The sequence below is a fragment of the Monodelphis domestica genome, chromosome X (assembly GCF_027887165.1).
Source record: "Monodelphis domestica isolate mMonDom1 chromosome X, mMonDom1.pri, whole genome shotgun sequence".
NCBI lineage: Eukaryota > Metazoa > Chordata > Mammalia > Didelphimorphia > Didelphidae > Monodelphis > Monodelphis domestica.
Genome location: NC_077235.1, coordinates 24,459,108 through 24,480,863, shown reverse-complemented (window position 1 = coordinate 24,480,863; position 21,756 = coordinate 24,459,108).

Below are 21,756 nucleotides of genomic sequence, written 5' to 3'. Positions count from 1 at the left end.
AAGATGAGTCTTCCTGATTCCAAACCCAGTACTCTAGTCACTGTGCCAATAGCAGACACTTAATAAATGTTAGCTATTATAACTATAACTATGTGGGATTGTTGCTTAAAGAACATACAAAGATAATGGTATGATATAGTGGGAGCAGATTGACATTAGAGGACCTATATTTGGATAGTAACTCTGCCACTTTCTGACTGTGTGCCTGGAAGGAATATTAAACAAAGGCATAGCCCAATAGTGATTACAATATATTTAGCAGGTAATAAAAAATTTAAAAACCCACCAAGGGTTGGACCTGGAAGCAACCTTACTTAATTATGACACCCCCCACTTTCTTTTACAGATGAGGAAACCGAATAACAGAGCAGAGACTAGAACTTAAGGCAGAACCTGGTTAGTGTCTTTTTGAACTACAAATACCTCAGGTTTCTATTCTCCAGACAGAGAATATTTTGACCCAAGAGAACTTTAAAATTAAAAATAAAATGAGTTAACAAATGTATGATGAATTGGTGTCATCACTGGTGTAGAGAATCCAATGTGGATAAAATAGATTGTAAGTTAATGTGATCTTTGCAATGACTAGGTGGGCAAACTACTGAAACATTATTAAACCCATTTTATAGATGAGGAAACTGAGCTAAGAGAGATTAAATGATGTAGCCATGGTCACTCAAGCTAATGAGTATTGAAAGTAGATTTCCAAGAAGTTTTCCTGACCCTAAATTTAGCAGATAGGGAAACTGAGGCAAAAAAGGTTAGATTACTTCCTAGAAAGTATATAGTGGTAAGTATCTAAAGCAGAAATGATTCCAAGTGAGGAAATGGGTTAAGAAAGGTTAAGCAACTTACCACAAAGTCACAAAACTAGGAAGGGAAGTCCAAGTCTTCTTGAACTCAGAATCTAGACTTCTACTACATGCTACACCACCCCTAAAATCAAATTGCATTGAAGAATCACAAAGGAGATAACAAAGAGCCTGTTACATTAAAGAAGGACAACTTCTCCTCTTCCTCCAGGATTCCTGTACATTCATCTTGGCTCTGACCCCATGGTTCCCACATGGATATTCCTGTGAATTACTGCAAAATGAATAAGAAGCAAGCCTGCTACTACAAATAGCACTGGCTGCACCAATGAGCCAATGCACCAGTGGGTGATTGCTTTGATTGAGGTCAGATGGCCTTAATAAAGTGACTGTCTTGATGAAGGGCCATAGTGCCAGGCAACTAATATAGCATTCAGAGGCATTGCAAGGGCTACACCGAAGTTACTTAACAGTGAAATGGAAAGCCAAATAAGCAAACATGGCAGGGGGGGGCACTTTTTGCCCATCTCAGAAATTATCTGTGCAGTCTAAAACCAAAATTCAAGTCACTGATCTCCAGAATGGTAGTTTCAAAGAGTAAGAATAAGAATTTGCTCTTGTGATTCAATATATAGCCATCATTAGCTCAAACTCAAGAGCATAGATAAATGCTTGATAATCTTCATTATTTTAAGCACACCAGTAAAGAAGCCCCTTCAACTTTGTGTTTCACTTGGCCCTCATCCTTAGTAGGAATTCTCTGCCTCACTCTTCAGAGCATTTTCATCATCACCCACCTCTTGTGGGTCATCTTGTGATACTACAGAATAAATGCTTATTAATTAACTAATTTACAAGCACTTATTAAGCACCAACTAAACACTGTGCTAGATGACAAAAAGGAGAAAGGTCTTGTTCTCAAGGAGCTTCCGTTATCCTCAGGATTTTCTTGAGAAGGTTTGCCAGAGTCTTTTGATGAGTCTGATGGAGAGGACTCTCTGAAGAGTTCAGTATAAATGTAGTATTTAATAAATTAAATTGCTGGTTTATATATGTATATAATATATAATATAGTATAAATATAAAATATATAGTATAATATAAAAAGAAATCTCATAAATAGGTTTGGGTTATTGTCTATCAGGGATTAAATGAGGCAGAATCCCATATAATTTTAGGACCTTCTATGAAAGTGAAAATTATTAGATTTCTAAAGGTAAATGCTTAACTTTCCATTTTGAACCTACCAAGCTGATTTTTTTCCACCCAAGTATAAGACTTTACCTCTGAATCTAAAATTGGCAGAGGTAACTGGGCAGCTCAGTGGGTTGAGAGCCAGGCCTAGAGACAGGAGGTCCTAGGTTCAAATCTGGCCTCAGACACTTCCCAACTATGTGACCCTGGGCAAGTCACTTAAACCCCCATGGCCTAGCCCTTACTGCTCTTCTGCCTTGGAGCCAATACACAGTAGTGATTCTAAGATGGAAGGTAATGGTTTAAAAAAATGGCATAGTTCTCCCCAGTGGAATGGGAATTCTTTCTGGTCTGTGATGGCTTTGTTCTTGTCTTTGTATCCTCAACATTTAGTGTGATGATTTGCACATTGTAGGTGGTGTAGGAGTTAAATTAATATGCAATACTTCAAGTATTACATTTATAAAGTTTATTATCTGACGAAATAGAACCACATGACTAAGTTTTTTCTACCTGCTCAAAAAGCCCACTCCACCAAAACCATGATAGGAAAGAAAAAAGAGCCGAGAGATGAAACTTCACTGAGTTTCTCTCCTGTCTACATCAGTAGTTAACAAGAAAAGAATAGGGTGCTGGGAATTATAGTTTTGCTGGGAATTGTAGTTTTTAGGGCAGGGGTCCCCACTTTCCAAAGGGGCACCTCTTTCATTGGTGGTCAGTGAGAGGAGCACTGTATGTGGCGGCTCCACAAAGCGCAGTATCATCGCTCACATACAGTACTACTTCCAGTGAAATAATCTTTTGCGTGGCGCCTTATTCTGAGAGTAACTGAATGAGAACGAGGCGCCTGTGCAAAGGATTATGTGGCTGCACAATGAAAGACATCAGCATGGTGAGCTGGGATCTGGGGGAGGGGATTCCACACTGTGTTTACTCCTGCCCGGTATAGTGGTGGCAGTGATGGGCCTGTGCAAGATGTGACAGGCTCATCCCAGCCAGCGCTGCAGCCTCCGCTATCCCAGACAGCCCTATACAATTTTGTTCACAGGTTTTTTTATAGTCCGGCCCTCCAACGGTCTGAGGGACAGTGAACTGGCCCCCTGTGTAAAAAGTTTGGGGACCCCTGTTTTAGGGTTACAGTTTCAAATTATGCAGTGGCTGTCCCACATTCTTGGAATTCACTTCCTCTTTCCTTTTGCTTGTCTATAAGTCCCTTTCTTCCTTGAAGACACAGTTCAGGCATTGTTTTTTACAGTCTTTTCTGAACCCCTCAATGGCTAGTGCCCTCTCTCCCAAACTAGTCAGTCAACCAGTATTTAAGCTTTTACTCTTTGCCAAGCCAGTTGCTAAGTAGGTTTTTGATCATTTCAGACTCCCTGTGATCCCATTTGGGGTTTTCTTGGCAAAGATCTTGGAGTGGTTGGCATTTCCTTCTCTGGCTCATTTTACAGATGAGGAAAGAGAGGCAAAAATGGTTAAATGACTTACCTAGGTCACACAGCTAGGAAGTAAGTATCTGAGGGTAGACTTGAATTCATGAGTCTTCCTGACTGCAGTCTGGGCACTCTATCCACTGCAGCGCCACCTAGATGCCCGCTGAAGAGAGAAGAAAGACAAACAGGTGATTTCTGCTCTCAATTTGCTCACAGTGTAGTAGTGGAAGCCACAAATAACACCTATACAGATTAGATGGAACATAATCTCAGAAGGAAGGCACTGGGAGTGAGGGAAACCCAGAAAGCCCTCCTGCAAAAAGTAGTAACTGAACTGAGTCCTCGGGGAAGCCAGGGAGGGAGAAGAATCCAGTTGTTGGGCACGGACAAGCTAATAGCACAGAGTCGGGAGATGTATGGGGAATGGTGGGTTCACAGAGTATGTGAAGCGAAGTGACCCGTATGATTAGAAAAATATCCAAAGGTCTACATATGCCAAACAAAGGATTTTCGTTTTGGTCCTGGAGATGACAGAGAGTCACTGGATTTTATTGAGCAGAGGGGATGACAGGGTTAGACCTTTGCTTGAGGAAGGTCACTATAGCAAGCCGAGTGGAGGAAGGAGGGCCAGAAGCAGGGTCATCAGACGGAAAGAAGACTATTGCAGTAGTCCAGGTTAGGGGTGACGAGAGCCTAAGGCAAGGTGACAGCGGCCGGAGGGCAGAGAAGGGGACTTAAGAGCTGTAACAAATTCAACACAAAAGGGGAAGATGGCGGAACTACACTGGAAATTCCTGAGTATGGTAAGGAAATTCTCCCACAAATAATTTAAGCTAATGCCTCAAAGTGAACTTAAAGGGGCAGAGATCCAGAAAGCGTAGAATAAAGCAGCTGAACAAACTAAGACAGTTTAGAATGACTTTATAAGAAAAGCTCACCTTTGCCCTGGTGCTCTGGTCTGACTACCTAAACTGCAGATCCCTCCGCGCTAACCAAAGAACAATCCCTGGGGGAATGCTGGGAGGCAGCGGCTGGGATTTTTGCCCCGTGGACCTGGTGAGTTGAGTAGCTAAAAAGGAAAGATGTCACCCCACCCCCCCTCCACCGCGGGACCGACCACACTCAGTCAGGCGGTGGCCTGGGTGAAGAGGTGTATGGCACAGAGGCAAGCCTTGTAGACTGTCCTCATTCCCAGGAGAGCCATAGCTGGAAAGGAGGGGAGTGGGAGTGTTTGAGGTGGACTGGGGGCTCTGGTCCTGGCTGGGAGGGGAGAAGAGCACTCACAGACCGAAGCAGGAGCCAGTAGCCCTTGATCATAACACATTGGAAGAACCAAAAAGGCAAATATCTCAACAATTAGAGCTCAGAAAACAACGGCAGGAAAAGCCAGAGACACCTGGGGAGCAGGGGTGGACCTTTACATCAAGTCAACCGTCAAGAAATAGTCCATTAAAAAAACTCGAGAAGAGAATGACAATGTAGAGAGAATACATCAAAATTTATGGGAATACTGCCAATGCAGTAGGGGGAAGGGGGATTTATATCCCTGAATGCTTATATCAATAAAATAGAGGCAAAGCAGATTAGTGAATTGGGAATGCAACTAAAAAAAAAACTAGAAAAAGAACAAATTAAAAATCCCCAGATAAAATCTAAATTGGAAATCCTAAAAATCAAAGGAGAAATTAATATAATTAATTTATATATAATTATATATAATATAAATTAATATAATATAAATATAATAAAATAAATTATTGAACTAATAAATAAGACTAGGAGTTGTTTCTATGAAAAAAATGAAATAGAAAAAGTATTGGTAAATTTGATTAACAAAAGGAAAGAAGAGAATCAAATTACCAGTATCAAAAATGAAAAGTGTGACTTCACTTCCAATGAAGAGGAAACTAAATCAGTCATTAGGAGCTCTTTTTGCCCAATGATGTGACAATAAAACTGATAATCTGGGTGAAATAGATGAATATTTACAAAAAATATAAATTGCCCAGATTAACAAAAGGGGAAATAAAATACTTAAATAATCCCATCTCAGAAAAAGAAATTGAACAAGCCATCAATGTACTCCCTAAGAAAAAATTCCCAGGGCTAGATGGATTCATAAGTAAATTCTATCAAATATTTAAAGAATAATTAATCCCCAAACTATACAAACTATGTGGCAACTTAAGCAAGGAAGCAGTGTTACCAAATTCTTTTTATGATACAGATATAGTGCTGATACCTAAGCCAGGAAGACCAAAAACAGAGATAGAAAATTACAAATTTCCTTAATGAATGTTGATGCAAAAATCTTAAAATACTAGCAAAGAGACTACAGCAATATATCATAAGGATTATTAACGATCAATATAATTGACCATATCAATAATCAAAAAATAACAGAAATCACATGATTATCTTAATAAATGCAGAAAAAGCCTTTGACAAAATACAACACTCGTTCCTATTAAAAACACTAGAAAGGGGGGCAGCTGGGTAGCTCAGTGGATTGAGAGCCAGGCCTAGAGATGGGAGGTCCTAGGTTCAAGTATGGCCTCAGACACTTCCTAGCTGTGTGACCCTGGGCAAGTCACTTGACCCCAATTACCTAGCCCTTACCACTCTTATGCCTTGGAGCCAATACACAGTATTGACTCCGAGATAAGGTAAAGGTTTAAAAAAAACACTAGAAAGCATACTAATAAAAGGGTCTTTCCTTAAAATAATAAGTATTTTAAAACATCAGCAAGTATCATCTACAATAGGGAGACGTTAGAAGCCTTCCCAATAAGATCAGGAGTGAAGCAAGAATGCCCATTATCACTACTATTTTTTAATGTTATTTATTTAATTTATTTAATTATTTAATAAATTAATATTATTTAATACTAGAAATGCTAGCTTTCACAGTTATAGAAGAAAAAGAAATTGAAGGAGTTAAAATATGCAATAACGAAACTAAACTGTCACTCTTTACAGATGATAGAATCCTAGAAAATCAACTAAAAACTCGTTGAAATAATTAATAACTTTAGTAAAATTGTAGGATTTCTATATATTTCCAATAAAACTCAACAGCAAGAATTAGAAAGAGAAAGTACATTTAAAATCACTGTAGATAATATAAAATACTTGCAAATCTATTTGCCAAGACCAACACAGGAATTATATGAACACAGCTTACAAGACACTTTTCACACAATTAAAGTTAGATCCAAACAATTGGAAAAACATTAATTGCTCAAGGGTAGATTGAACTAATAAAATAAAAAATGACAATCCTAACTAAATTAATTTCCTTATTCAATGCCATACCTATCAAACTACCAAAAGCTATTTTATATAACTAGAAAAAAATAGTAACAGAATTCATCTGGAACAACAAAAGGTCAAGAATATCAAGGGAACTAATGAAAGAAATATAAAGGATGGTGGCATAGTGGTACCAGATCTTAAACTGTACTATAAAGCAGTAATCATCAAAATAATCTGGTACTAGCTAAGAAATAGAAGGGAATAATGACCTCAGCAATCTAGTGTTTGATAAACCCAAAGATCCCAGCTTTTGGGATAGGAACTCACTATTTGGCAAAAACTGCTAGAGAAATTGTAAAACAGTACAGCAAAAATTAGGTTTAGATGAATATCTCACACTATATACCAAGATAAGGTCAAAATAGGTATATGATTTAAACATAAAGAGTGATATAAATAAGATTTAAATAATTGGAGAAATAATTGTTCATAGATGGACAATGCCAATATAATAAAAATGACAATTCAACCTAAACTAATCTACTTATTGAATGCCATTCCAATTAAATTATCAAAAATATATTTTAATGAGCTAGAAAAAAGCAATGATGAAATTCATTTGGAAGAACAAAAGGTCATGAATAAGAAAGGAATTAATGGAAATGTAAAGGAAGGTCTAGTAGAACAGATCTTAAAAAATAAGGTGATAATTATCAAAGCTGATACTAAGAAATAGAAAGGTAGATCACTGAAACAGAGTAGACACACAACATATAATAGTAAATGACTATATAATAACCTTGTGTTTGACAAATGTAAAAATTCAAGCTTTGGGGATAAAAATTCATTACTTGGTTAAAAACATTTGTTGGGAAAACTGGAAATAATCTCAGAAAGTAGAGATAGTCAAAGAGATTTTTTAAAATGGGAAAGGATCTGTTTGTGCAAAAATATTTATAGTTGTGCTTTTTGTGTTAGAAAAAATATGGAAAATGAGGGGATATCCCTCGATTGGGGAATGGCTGAACAAATTGTGGTGTGTGACGGTGATGGAATACTATTGTGCTATAAGAAATGATGAACTGTTTGATTTCTATAAGAACTGGAAAGACCCTCATCAACTGATGTGGAGTAAAATAAGCAGAACCAGGAGAGCACTGTAAACAGAAAGTGAAACACAGTGGGACAATCAAATGTGATTGACTTTGCTACTAAAAGCAATGCACTGATCCAAGACAATTCTGAGGGACTTGTGAGAAAGAAACACTATCTAGAAAGAACACATCTAGAAAAAGAAATGTGAAAATAGAAATACAGGAGACTACGTATGATTTATCACTTGTTTATATGGTTATATCATTTGGGGTCTTGGTTTTAAAAGATTACTCTATTATAAAAATGAATAATATGGAAATGAATTTTGAGTGATAATACATGTATAATTCAGTGAAATTGCTTGTCAGCTCCAGGAGGGGGGAGGGAAGAAGTGAGGGAGGCAACAAGAATCGTGTAACCATGGGGGGAAAAAGAAAGTACGGATAGACCAATATAGTCCATTTACCAAGCCAAGGTCATGGATACGTGACCTAACATAAAGGGAGACATCATAAGCAAAAAAAGAAAAAAAAACATTAAGAGTTGGCAATTAAGAAACTTTAGGTGACTTTAGAGAGAGCATTTGGAAACTAGGTTGCAGAGTGTTTAGAATCAAGTGAGAGAAGTGGAGGTACAACGGTAGATGGCATTCTCAAGGAATTTAGCTCAGAAAGGAGAAATAGAAGAAGATAGTTGGCAAGGATGGTAGGATAAAGTGAAGGTTTTGATGTCGTTGGCTTTTGTCTTTGTTTTTAAGGATATTGGAGACACATTGTCTTGTTTTGTAGGCATTAGAGAATGAGTCAGTAGATACAATAGAGAATGAAGATGATAAATGCCAATCTACTGAAGAAGACTAGATGGAATAATATCAAGGATTCATGAAATGGAGTTTTCCTTAACAAGTTGAAACATTTCTAGAGGTCATTGAAGGAGGAGAATGGGGGAAGAGGTTTGAATGATGTGAGATGAAGGGAATGGGAGAAGAGGCAACTTTCTACAACTGGATTCTTTTCTTTTTTTTTTCAGGGAAAGACAAGCCAGGGTTCTTGGCTGAGAGAGTTGAGGAGGCATGAAAAGAATTGGAAATGCCATTGCAGTGAGTTAGGTTGTGAATCAGTTAGGGAGATATAACTACCATATATTTATCTACTTTGCAGGTACTGTATTTGTAATTATTCATTTTTGTGTGTGCTGTATATACTTATAGCTGTACTTATTGTCTTCCTTTTAGAGAGAAGAGATTGTTTCATTCTTTGTACTTATTGCCCCAGTGCATAGCATAGTGCCTGGTACATAATGGATGCATAGTGAATATTTGGTGATTGTTGAATTTAAGGAAATCATAACCCATTCTAATAGAAGAGAACAATGATAAAGATCATCCAATATGACTTCTCTTTGGCTTTGTAATGCATTTTTGTACTTTGGAATAGCTGTGTCTGATGTTGTAAGAGTTCAGAACATTTCCAAAAAGCAAAGCTATATTGCAAAGACTTAGAAGACCTGGAGTACTGTCTAATTTTCCAGCATGCCTTTGGCCTCAATTCAGAATTGGGGATCTGGATGGCATGACTTCTCAAATTGATACAAAGCACCAGCCTAAGCTAAGCTATCATGTCTCTAAACTTGATATTTGTATGATTCACACAGCCTCTGGGGATAACTGTTCTGATATAGGGAAGAACTTTAAACCACTTTTCCAAGCTGCTTGTATTCTGCAGATTCATGTTGAATAGAAGGTGTATAAGGTAGAGAGTGACGTCTACAGAACATAAAGCAAAGCGGAGCTTTTGACTGCCCTTTTTCCTATTCTAACTCAACCTATTTTTCAAGAACTAAAATATTTGCTTTGGATTAGCCACAAAGCTATGGGATTTTGAATAAGTGAGAGTTGCCAATATTGTTAAATCATGGGGTCACTAGTTATATACAAAATAATTTCCTACAGATGCAAAAATAATATTCTTTTTAAAATGTCTTAGTTATTGAACTCAGGAAATTCATTCACCTTCAAGGTCTGTTGTGTAGGCAGTAGATTTAGTCCCCAAAAGGTAATATGGGGCAGAGAATAGAGAATATACCTTGGAGTCAAGAAGCCAGAGTTCAAATCCTGCCTCTTGCCATCTACTAGCTATGAGGCCATAGGCAAGTCTCTTTGTCTCTCAATGCCTTAAAGAATTGTACAACACGGTGAGTTATAGACCATTAGCTGACCTTCATCAAGTGGAGGGAGTTTCTACACTGGGAGTTCCCAGGGTGGATAAAATCATAGTCTTAGACCAAAAAAAAACACAACAAAAAGGTCTCACATGTATTAAGAAAGCATATGAAGCCTACAGAAAACAACTATTATAACATTTCCTACAATTATAAACGGGAGGAAATTGGCTGCTTCCCCTCTGCCTATAAACATGTTCACATGTCCCCTTTCCTAAATAAATCTTCCCTATTAACCCCTTGAGTTATCCTTCCATCTGTCTCTTTACTTTCACTGCCAAATTTCTATAAGGGGTAGTTTATGCTTGCTACCTCTACTTCCTCATGAACTACTCACTCCCAACTCCTTGTGGGGTCTATAGCAGAGTGTCCCAGAGGTCAGTGCTTGACTCTGTGTTGTTTAATATTTTTTATCAATGACTTGCATGAAGGAAAAGATGATATCTTTGTTAGATCAGCAGATTACATGAATCTTAGAAGCCTAGTGAACATACTGGGTTGACAGAATCAGGATCCAAAAAGAGCTTCATAGGGGACAACTGGGTAGCTCAGTGGACAGAGAGCCAGGCCTAGAACAGGGAGGTTCTAAGTTCAAATCTGGCCTCAGACACTTCCTGGGCAAGTCACTTAACCCCATTGCCTAGCCCTTACCACTCTTCTGCCTTAGAACTAATACATAGTATTGACTCCAAGAGGAAGGTAAGGGTTTTTTTTTTAAAGAGCTTACTAGACAAGAATATTGGGTTCAGTCTAATAAGATAAGATTCATCTGGATAAATTTAGAGTCTTAAATTTAGGTTCTAAAAATCAACTTTACAAGTGTAAGATATGGCAGTTATAGATAGCCAGCAGTTGACAAGGACATTGGAGTAATTTTATTCAACCCATAGATGAATAAGAATTCCCTCAATACCCAATAAGAAGTCATCTGATCTATGCTTAAAGATGAGCTACCATCAAGGGTGCCCTTGTTCTTTTTCTTCCTACATTATACATATCTGAAACCTTATAACTAGGGTGCTTCAGTATACACACAAATTGGATAGGATGGTGGACCACCAAGCATTATCACATGCTCAACCACTGCCTCCCTATCTACTGCCTCCTGGACTTTTTATATGCCCTACTTCTGCCCACCACACAGGCATTACCTGGCATTGTCATCTAATCTACTGACTTAACTAACCTCAGAACTCATGAACTTTGTCATCTTTTCCCTTCATCTCTGTCTCTCCCACTATCACAGCACCCTTATGGGCCTTTCCATCTGCCCTGCTGCTGAACTTTATTTTATGTATTGAGTCTCCCAAATGGAGTGTGAGCTCCTAAAGAGCAGAACCCACCTTGTTTTTTTCTATTTGTATCCCCAGCACCTAACACAATACTCTGCACAGACTAAGTGATTACTAAATGCTTTTTTTATTCATTCATCATATCTCCCCTAAGTCTTCTCTTCTCCAGCCCAAATATATTCAAGTCATTCAGCTGAGCTGCAAAATTCAGTTATCTCCATAGTCTTCACCATCCTGTATGTGCTTTTCTGGATACCTTCTAACTTATCAGTTAATAGTCTTCCTAAAATGTGATGTCCAGAATGGAACATAGTACTCTAGATGATGAGAGAGAGTTACAATAGGATTATAACCTCCTAAATCTTGGATGCTATCTTAATGCAACCAAAAATTACATTTGCTTTTGGGGGTACCATATCATTGTAAGCTTAAAAATTAATATACAATAACTCTAAGTATCATATTTAATAAGATTGATTAATAATAACTTGAAGTAAAAGGACTAAAAAGACAAAAGTTAAAAGCCTGAATAAAACCAGCTTTCCCAGCTACTCACGTGGAAAAAAAAAAAGCAAGAGCCCGGGTTACAGCAAACTTATTTACAAATCGTAAGGATGCTACGTGGATGAAGGGAAAAGGAATTTTGAAACAAGAAAAATAATTCTGGGAGATGTAGTCCAAGGGCTTGAGATTTTCTAATTATACATCATGCTATTGATTCAGATTGAGAATGCAGCCCATTGAAATCCCTAGATCTTCTACAGGTAAACTGCTTATACTTTTGCACTTGAATTTTTGAATCCAAGTGTGATACTTTACATTTATGCTTATTAGATTTCTTCTTATAGCATTAGACCCAGAATTCTAACCTGTCAAGCTCTTTTGGGATTATGGTTCTGTCATCCAATATGTAAGCTATTCCTTCTAGCTTTGCAATTTGCAATTTGATAAGCACACCATGCCTTTATACAAGCTACTTATAAAACTATTAAATAGCACAGGACCAGGCAGAGATACCAGGAAGTACTTCACTGAAGATTTCCTTTCAAAGAGATGTTGAACCATTAATGACTATTCCTGGTTTTACCATTTAGCCAGTCCTGAATTCACCATATTTCACTTCTGCACTCTCTCAAATATGATCACTCCTTTCTACTGCCACTGCAACCAGCCATATTGAAGTCCTCATTATCTGCCTCTTAGTTGAACTATGGCTCAGCTATCTTTAAACTTTCTTTTGCCTAGATTTCCTGCCTCCAGTCTCTCCTGGCTCTAATCCATCTTTCACACTGATACCAGAGTGTTCTTCACAGGTCTGACCTTGTCATTCCCCTGCTGAAATGTCTTCTTTGACTTCCCATTGCTTATCAAAACAAATCCAAATTCCTTAGTCAGGCATTTGGAATCTTCTACAGTGGGATTTTAACCTACTTTTATGACCTTATTACATCCAGGTAACCTTCACAACCTCTGGTCTAACCTAATTGCACACCTCCTGATTGTTTCTCAGCTTCATCCTGCCTTCTCCCATTTTTAAATCCTCTCTCCCCACTCCATATAAGCATATCTTTATTTTTCCAGGTCTGGCTCAGATGCAGCCTCTCTCCATAAGGAAAAGCTCCTTCTCACTCTAATCATCACAAGTCCCATTTTTCTAATATATAACCACTCCATGGGAGAAGTGGGAATGTACCCATTTTATAGATGGAGTGAGCCTAACTGGTAAACATCTTGTTCTAATTTAGAAGAATGAATTATATTATGTCAGAAACACTTTTCTCACATAAATTTGTCTTCAGATGATTCTAAAAGTGATAGCATTAGAGTTATTAAAGTTATTTCTAAAGATAATTTGAAGAAATAAGCAAAGATGGTGGTAAGAGGAAGTCATACATCTCTCTCTCTCACAACTATTCCAACAAAGATTGAGAGTTTAGATAAGTTCATGGATGGTCTGTAGTGAATTACTGAAGAGGTCAAAAGTGCATTTCTAGCCTTTGAGGTTGGTGGTGCACCTTTAATCTCATAAAGGGAAACCATTCACATTCTCCCTAAATTCTGAGATTACTGACCAAGGGTAATGGTTGAGTCTACAACCCCAGAGTCACGGAGCTAACCTGGCCAATACAAGGATTGAATCATTGCCATGATGCCAGTTTAGTACCACATCCAAGCCACCGACCTTATGTCATAGATATTCTAGTACTTTGTTCTGTGACTGTGATTTCACTGGTGTGAGGAAAACTCCAAGTGTGTAATCCTCCTCTCCTGGAGCTAATCAGTAATTCAACCATGATTTCCAGTGTTAGAGGGTAGCCCTGAAAATGAATATGGAGTCATGACTTGAATCCAGGTCTTTCCAACTTCACAGCTCTTGCCTCTATTTATTAAGCAACTTCACCTTTCTCTAGTGGCTTATAAACCAAAGAATAGTGTCATTTGGACTACTGAATTTCCTTTCTCTTATGACCTTCAAAAAGGTCACATGCTGCAATAGAAAGAGCAATGGCCACAGTTAGAACATCTGGCTTCGGCATCCCCTTGCTAGTTATATAGTCCTGGATCCCTTATTCTCTCAGATCCTTTGTTTCCTCATCTATAAAATGATGATGACGCTGGTCTTGCCTACCCTCACATAGTTGTTATAGTGCTCAAATGAGATAATGTGGGGCAAAGTGGTTTGGAAACTAACTGCCTTTCATATAAAAGGAACAACTGAAAAGGCAACATGACTGTTATTGGGGCATGTTTCCATCCCAGTAGTAGAAGGAAACACCCCATCAGTGCCTTATTGTGAATTCCAGATTCACTGGGAAAGTAAGCTATTAAATGTAAAAACACAACTGGTAGATACAAGTCTAATTTGAACAAAACTCTATCTCTAGCACTGTGTTCCTAAATAGAGGTAAAATTCAACAGCACAAGAATTGTTGTTAATAGAACACAGCCCACAATGGAAGAAACTAGATATTTTAAAAAGGAATAAAATAAATCTAATAATCTTCAATGCAAACATACTTCTCAAGTAGCCTTAAAGCTGAAATAGCTTTCCCTTTGCAAAAGGTTAGAAATATTCCAGCTCTAACATATTTTGTTGTGTAAAATTCAGATTCTCTGAGTTCCTGTTACTTACGATCTAAAATGCTCAATTTCTTGGCAACAGTCAATAGCCACTAGATCAGAAATGTGTCTTAAGTACAAACTGATTATTCATATTTCCTATTACATGTCAATGTCACGGAGGCAGAATTGTTCTAAGCACCTTTCCATAGTCTTTCAAAAAGTAAAAATAGAAAGGACAACAATGTAAATTATTTTTGGGAAAATGTCACAAACCTGTATAGAATGCCCTGCTATGTTTCTCTCTCTCTCTCTCTTTCTCTCTCTCTCTCTCTCTCTCTCTCTCTCTCTCTCTCTCTCTCTCTCTCTCTCTCTCTCTCTCTCTCCCCCCTCTCTCTAGCTATTTAATTGTAATGTCATAGTAACAGAAAGCAGCATACCTAATTCTGCACGGTTGAATAAACACATTCAATAAAGAAGATTTAACAGAGCAAATCAAACACTGGATTAAACATTTTCTGCATAACAGACCACAAAATGGGCATTCATTTTACCAATGGATCTTCTGCATTAGAAACAAATAGAAGCACATACCAACATAATTAAACTGTACATTCAGTGGCCTGATTGCAAAATTTCCCTACATTTTATTGAACTAACATCCCGTCAATTAGAATTGCCTAACCATATTCAAGAACGTACATAGAGAAGATTAAGTGTAAAATACTATTCATTTGCATTCCATCATTCAATAAATACATTTGTTTTCTTCTCTTATTATCACCGCTGTTTAAACTCTGCAACTCCTTTCTGTAGCAACAAAAAGTAAAAGGAATTCATTTTTAATGACATTTCTCCTCTTAAAAAAACAAAGTAGGTCTTTAATAAGCTTTAAACAACAATGAATCTAGTTAGCATTATTGAAAATCATAAATGATGAGTTAGTGTTTGGAAAGCTTCATGCCATCATTGGAAAGGACTTCACTGCTACCCAGGGAGGGTATTAGAAAATTTGGAAAATTCATCCTTCCTCTTACTTGTTCTGTTGTGTGTGTTCTACAAGAATTAATTCTCTCAGCAAACCCAATATTTTGTTTCTACAACCTTTTATGTGGAAGAAATTCTTTAGCTTTTGATATGAGGAAAAAGAGAGAGCAACCTCATACTTTTTGTTTGTATTTTTTATACTTTATATTTGTACTATATATTTATATACTTTTTCGGGTATGCCTTGTGATTTCATTCGACAAACATTTATTCAGCACCTACTATATGCATAATGCTGGAGATACAAAAATCAGAACAGCACAAATTCTGCCCTGAAGGAGCTTACTTTTTTTCTGGGGGCAGAAAGCTTTAGATCATAGATGCAGAACTGGATTAGACTTTAGAGGTCATCTAGTCCAACTCTGCCATTTCACACAGAAAGAGAGTGAGGCCCAGAGGCATGTTCAAGCATTACAAGTATGAAGCTCAGGAATGGGGATTTGAACACAAGGCCCATGACTACAAATCCAGGGCTCTTTCCCTATTGCTTGGAATATTATATGTGAAGGTAATGAATGTGAAACAAATTCGAGAAAGTATCTGGGAGCTAGACTATGGAGTGCCTTAAATGCCAGGCTCAGAATTTTGTATTTCTTCATAGGGATCATAGGAAGCCATTAAAATTTTTGGGCAGAGGAATAATATGGTCAGATCTTTGCCTAAAGAACATGGTTTGGACAGTTAAGTGGAAGATGAACTGAAGACACGAGAGACTGGAAGAGGGCACAATTCAGCATTGTAATAGTCTAGATCAAAAATGATAAAAACGAGGATAGTAACAACATGATTTGGCAAGTAAGTAGAATTTTTTCAAGCAAGGGTTGGATGATCACTTGTTGTGTTCATATTCAGGTATAGGTTGGAATCAGAGTCTTCTAGGGTTCCTTCCCACACTGAGGTCTGGGATCTCATGTTTATAGGTTGTGAGGAAGGAGTCAGTAAATTGTAAATTGAGAGAGGCAGACAGAAGGGGATAGGGGGACGGTTTTGCTGGGGCAGAATCCTGAAGGAAACAGGAATGGACGGGATCAAAGGCACAAGTAGAGGGGTTGGCTTTAGTAGGAAGGGCCACTTTCCTCAGGGTCCTTATCAGAAATATGGGCAAAAAAAGAGAAAAACTTGGTAATGATCTATAGAAATTCTAATGTATTTAGTTAGGGAATCTATTTCAAATGCTAGAAATTAAATAATTTGGATGGGGGAAAAAATCAACCAGAAAATGTTAGACTTTAAAATAGCCCATAAGAAATGAGATGAGTTAGTTGCGCACTAGGGAAAAAAGTATGGGTGTTAAGAAAAATGGATTCTAATACTAGCTCTGCCACTAACTTATTTTCTAACTTTGGGGGCATTATTTCACTTCTTAGGGCATCCAGTTTCTTTTGTAAACTGAGAGGATTGTGAAACTCTACCAACTTTCCTCCTTTCTCCCTAATTTGAAATTACCTAGTCAATTCAACCCGTGTAGGTGGTATTCTGGACAATTGTAATGTTATTCTACTGTTGATGATGACCTTGTTGAAATAGAGAGTCTTATTGATAGTCTTTAAGTAATGAACCAATATGAGGTCAAGCCTAGTCCAGATGAGTGGAGTGATCCTTCCTACCTTCAAAGTCTACTCTCCTCAGTACAGAAATAATGGCACTCTCTTTAGTGTCCTTGGCTTCACTTGTGTTCAGGGATACATGCTCTATGCTAGCCACTCATCATAGTGGTGCCTTTGGTCTCCTGATATTGACTTGTACAGCTATTCATTGCGACATGGCACAGATGTCTTTGACGGATCCAGTTGTGGGTAAAATTGTCAGTTCCACAACAAACTAGAACTAGAACTTTAGCTTTCTCTGCTAATCATACAGTATGTCTAGTTTAGATCTCTTCTTCAGAGTCTTTTGGCATCAAAAGGAGAAACTTGTTCATGGTTAGTTCCTTGAGTTTTTAAGAAGTAATCATAACAATTCACATTTGTGTAATGCTTTAAGGATTACAAAGTTCATTCTTATGTTAGAATAAAGAGAGCACTGGATTTGGAGTCAGGGTATCTGGGTTTGACTCTCAACTCTACTCATTACTGTATGAATGAATGGATAAAATGAAACCAATCAATGAAGAAGCATTTATTAAGTACTGGAAATATATAAATACCAAAATCAAGACACTCTCTGCCCTCAAGGAACTTAAATTTTTACCCCATGTTAGCCATGTTGCAAAATAAAACATTTACAAGCAAACAAGAAAAATAAAGTAAGGAAAGTATACCTCTCTGGAGGTAGATAACATTTTATCATCAGTCCTTCAGAAATATTGGACTGTTGTTTTGACAAGAGTGTCTAAGTTTTGATAGTGGATCATCTTTATAATATTGCTATTGCTGTTTACAATATTCTTTTGGTTCTGCTCATTTCTCTTTGTATCAAGTCACTTGAGTCTTGTCCTCCCATGTTTTCCTGAGAACATGCTGCTAGTCATTTCTTATAGTACGGTACTATTCCATCACAATCATATCCACAACTTGTTCAGCCATTTCCCAATTGATGGGCATCCCCTCTATTAAGAAACCTACATTCTTCTTTAACATTTATTTATTTTATGCAATTTGTTCCCCAATTTATCAGCCCTTCCTTCCCCTCCATGCACCATGGAAAGAGGTGTCACTCAACCAAAAAATGTATATAGAGATGGTGTCTTTCATGTTTCTATTTGTCAGTTCTTTCTCTGGAGGTTATTCTTGAAATACTTATTCTATAGCTGTATACACTGTTATCTTGGTTCTATTTGTTTCACTCTTCATTACTTCATGTAGATCTTTCCAAGTTTTTCTTAAATTAACCAACTCATTGTTTCTTATGGCGCAGTAGTATTCCATCACAATCATATACCACAATTTGTGCAGATATCCCCTCACAGGTGAATATAATACATATGTGTTGCTAGCCGCCCTGGAACCTATTGCTTGAAGGAGAAGTCTATTAGATTTCATCCCACCCCCAGGTTTCTCTAGTACATTTAAAGGGATTGAGGGATATCTAGGCTCTTTGCAAGTGACTCTAGCCCCCATCAATGTTATTCCTTCCATTGAAGGAAGTGGTTTCTGTGCTCCTCTGTTCTATTTAGCTAACAGTCAGATTAACTTTTATGTAGAAATATTTAATTTATAATTACAAAGCTCCAGATACTCTCCCAATACTTAGGAGGTATTGTCCCATCCCCTACCCCTCCCTTTGCACCCCCAGTCTTTGGAGAGGAGAAGGGAATTAGGTTAAAGCTTAGTTAGAGCCTAGTCCCAATTCCAAGTCTAAACCTGGCCTTGGGTTTGAGGTGCCCTGATTTTTCCGGGCTTCCATGCCAGGTGGGCTGGTTGTACCACCCTGCCTGCAATCCTGGCTCCAAGGTCCCATGCTTAGAATTTGCCAAGCAAGTGATGTCATTGCCTGAAATTGAGGCAGACAAACAACAAAGAACAGAAACAAATGCTGGGCTAAAAGAGGGAATAACTCCTTCCTCTGTCATTCAGTTCATGGCATCTGCTATGAGTGACCTGGGATCTTAACTCCCTAGAAAAAGAGAAGATTGGGAGACAGCAAATATAGAACTGAGTGACCAACTTAGTCTGGCTAGCTTTAAAGACATAGCCTGTTCCACTATTCAGCCTCAAAGGAGGCAACAATCATCCATGTACTAGGGGACATAGAGGCCTCCATATGGATGTACTCCAAATATCTCTAAAGATGCCTTTATGTTAAGACATCTGGGCATGCCTCCAAAACCCTGGCTTTCACACACACACACACACACACACACACACACACACACACAGAGAGGGGGGGGGGTTAAGGAAGTGTGTTTTGGCTAGGGGAAGTCATAAAATTAGTGAATAGAGCAATCGGGTAATTGAATAGTGATGTTGATTTGATTATTATTCTCAGATCAAAAAATTGGGAGAGGAGGGATGGAGTGGGAAGTGTATTCAAGTTGTTCATATAAGAGAACAGGTGATGATTCTAGGTTGGATTAAATATGATGAATTGTCACCCTTTAGAAGCCTCAGGGCAGGAGTTAGAGAGGTAGAGGCTAGAGTCAAGAAGCATGATCTCTGTGACCTTGGGCAAGTCCTTTAACCAAGTAGAACTTTGTTTCCTCAACTGTAAAATGAGAGGGGTGGAGCGGGAGTCTCTTTCAGTTTTAAAGCTATGATCTTCATTTTTTACAAATGAGGAAAGTCAGACTCTAAGAGGTTGGAAACTGGAGGTAGCTGGGTAGCTCAGTGGATTGAGAGTCAGGCCTAGAGATGGGAGGTCCTGGGTTCAAATCTGCCCTCAGACACTTCCCAGTTGTGTGACCCTGGGCAAGTCACTTAACCCCCATAGCCTAGCCCTTACCGCTCTTCTGTCTACACAGTATTGATTCCAAGATGAAAGGTAAGGGTTTAAAAAAAAGAAAAAAATAAAAGGCTGGAAACCTATCTATCTGATCTTCTGCCTATCTCTCTTCCTATTTATCCATCTATCATCTATCTCTCTACTCATTTATCCTATCTACCTATCCATCCATCTATCTTCTCTTTATCTACCCATCCATCCATCTATCATCTCTCTTCCTGCTTATCATATCTCCATTTAACTACCTATCTATCATTTATCCATCCATATAGAATTCTATTTATCTGCCAATCAGTTTAAACATCTGTCTATCATCTATAGATCTATTGTAAGATTAAAATTAAATATCCAAATATTACAACTATTATTTTATAAGATTTATTACTAATAACTCAAGTAAAGGGAAGTAAAGGGAGAGAGAGAAAGCTTTTCCAGCCACATTAGCAGGAAAAAAGACCCCAAGGGTGTGGTTACAGAAACTTCTAACAATCAAAAGTAAAAACATGCATGAGGATGCAGAGGAAAGGAATTCTGGGAAATACAATCCTGAGGTACAAAATTCCAACTACACACTATCAAATATATACATGTGCACACATGGAGAGCAACCAACATGGTGTAGTGGGTTGGCTTTTGAGTCAGGAAGCCCTGGGTTCAAATCCTCCCCTTTGACCTATCCTGGATTTGTGGCCTTGGGCAAGTGAAGTAATGACTTAGAGCCCTGAGCAACTGTCTACAAGTATAAGTTAAAGTTTAAGTGCTTAGCTTCATCAGCAGAGAAGTCCCTCCACTAATAAAATCACAAGTCTGGATTTAAAATATAAAGAAACACACATAGACATATGTGTGTATAAGTGTGAATGTGGGGAGGAGGAGCGTGTATGTTCGAGACTCAAAGCCTATAGCCCAGTTGTTCATCCGGGCTACAACTAGCACCTTCACTTCCTCACTTGAATACTGGACAGGGAAATTTTGTACTGTTCACTGCCAATTCTTTCACTGTCAGAAAATTCTCCTATTTAGGTTTTTGTTCTGTATGACGCTAATGCTAGATTACAAAATGCCATCTCCCAAAAGGAATGGGATTGAATACTAGGAAGGCATGTCCAAGTGATAGAAACTTCATGTCCTTGTTCATGAAATGCAGTCTGGCATAGTGGAAAGGGCACTAGAATCAGAATTAAAAGCCTCTGTAATTTTCTAGTTGGTTAACTCTGGGCAAGCCACTTTACCTAGAAAAGGCCTCCATTTTCTTATCTGTAAAATGGGGATAGTGATTCTTATGCTACCTCCCTCAAAGGGTTATTATGATCATTGTCCAAGACAGTGTACATCAGTGATGTGCTGGTAAATACACATGACACACTTTTAAGTTGGATCTGCATTATTAACATTTTCACCATCACTTCTTTAAGCCTGGATGATCAACAAAGCAATAAATCAACCTCTGATGTGCAACTATTTCTGAGGTGTAAATGCTCATACAAAAAAATGTAATAATCAATGTTTGTCAATCAGTCTGAGCTGGCTCCCGCATACTGCTGGTGTACTTGTAAGTAAGTGAATGTTTAATCTGTAAAGTGCTCTCTGAGTGGAAGCACTGTGGTATAAAGACTTGAAAGAGTAAGAAGCCCAAACCCTTGGATTTATTCCATTTTGAGATGTTAATATGCCCCAAATTGACCCAAAATAAGTTCTTCTCAGTACTGGCTAGATCCGAAGCAGGAGCCGTTAGCCTTGGGTGACATGATCTAAGGGAAGGCAATGCCTTGGTTGTTCTCTGCTGGAGATCGTGCCCCACAGCACATTTGGTGCACGTACATGGATGCTTGACTCTCTATATTTATGTCCATCTGTTTCTCTGATATTAATCGTGCTAACAACTTGGTTGGACCTTTGCCATAAATGTCAAGTTGAGACGGCTTGTGGGAGATGATCTGTATAAAAGCAGGACTAACATCTCTGGTT